The sequence below is a fragment of the Montipora foliosa genome, chromosome 3 (assembly GCF_036669935.1).
Source record: "Montipora foliosa isolate CH-2021 chromosome 3, ASM3666993v2, whole genome shotgun sequence".
In the NCBI taxonomy this organism is placed as follows: domain Eukaryota; kingdom Metazoa; phylum Cnidaria; class Anthozoa; order Scleractinia; family Acroporidae; genus Montipora; species Montipora foliosa.
In genome coordinates, this window is record NC_090871.1 from 44255263 (window position 1) to 44256668 (window position 1406).

Genomic DNA, 1406 nt, shown 5'->3' on the forward strand with positions numbered 1-1406 from the left:
TAGACCAAGCGCCATTTTAATATCTTCATGCTTAATCTTTCAGACATGAAAAAGGTAACTAAATAAAACTGTAAAACTACAAAAGTTATAACTATGTACAAAATTATAAACAATAATCTAAACAAAACTTAAACAAAGAAAAAATATTAAGAACTACAGATAAAAATGTGCTAAGGGTAATTGTTCCTTTAAATTTGTCACTAAGAGCGCGTTTAAACCATTTAAGACAATGTAATGACGTTCTTCTTTAAGAGGGTAACACACTAGGCGAATTTATACACCGATCGCTGCGTATATCATCGCCGGTACGTGGCATGTCAGATATCGGCGATTAAATTCGCCCGAGTGTGCATGCTCCCGTTTTTTTTTACGGTAATCGCCAGTAAAGGCAACTAATCAGGAAGAACGATAAGAACTTCATTTTCCCTCACTGTTTGTACAAGATCTTTTAGCTTATGTTGATGCTTCTCATCATATGAATGATGTCATTAAGAAACATGTAAATAAGCCTAAAGATCTTGTGCAACCAGTCAGGTTGGGCGATATTATCATATGACTTTCAAAATGGCGGACAACAATGATATTCGGATCCTGGGAATAAAATTTCAATAGAGTGGCGAATCGCAGCGATTAGTGTAAGAAATCCCCTACTGCGCTGACAATAGGGAGTACAGAGATGGCGCATTGGTGACAGCACTCACCTCCCACCAATGTGGCCTGGGTTCCATTCCCATGCCCGGCGCCATACGTGGGTTGACTTTATTGGTTCTCTACTCTGCACTGAGAGGTTTTTCTTCGCGTACTGCTGTTTTGCTCTCTCCTCAAAAAGCATCATTTGACTTGATTTTCGTTAATTGTTTTAGTATCCCCAATTAGCACTCCAGCGCTAGAACGACTAGACACATTAACATTCACACGCGATGTTCGCTGGCAAGCAAATTCGGCATATGAAATCTCCTAGTGTGTCGCCAGGAAAAATATAGGAAGGAGAGCTGCTGGTAGTTTGGTCTCTTTCTAACTTTTGTCTTTCATGACATTTGAGTGAGCTTTTTGTAGAAGCCGACGGTTTTGTGAGAACTGATTATACGAGTGGCACAAAAAGTAAGTTGCAATCTACGGTGGAAATAGATGTATTATTTGATCCTGTCTTTCTTGACAGGACAAAACCAAGGATGGAAAAGCAAACCTTACAGAACCCGTTATTGATCTGACAATGTGTGATTCTCCAGAAAAGAGGTATTTATTATCTTTCCTACAGTCACTAGAGGAAAAACATCATTGAAGTTGACAAAGGATGTGAAAAATCTGCCATTTGTACTGTTAGCCAGTTTTCGTTTTCTCGTATAATGAGTATGAACTGTAATATAACATAGATTATGTGACATCTTTCATCACTTAGTTTCATA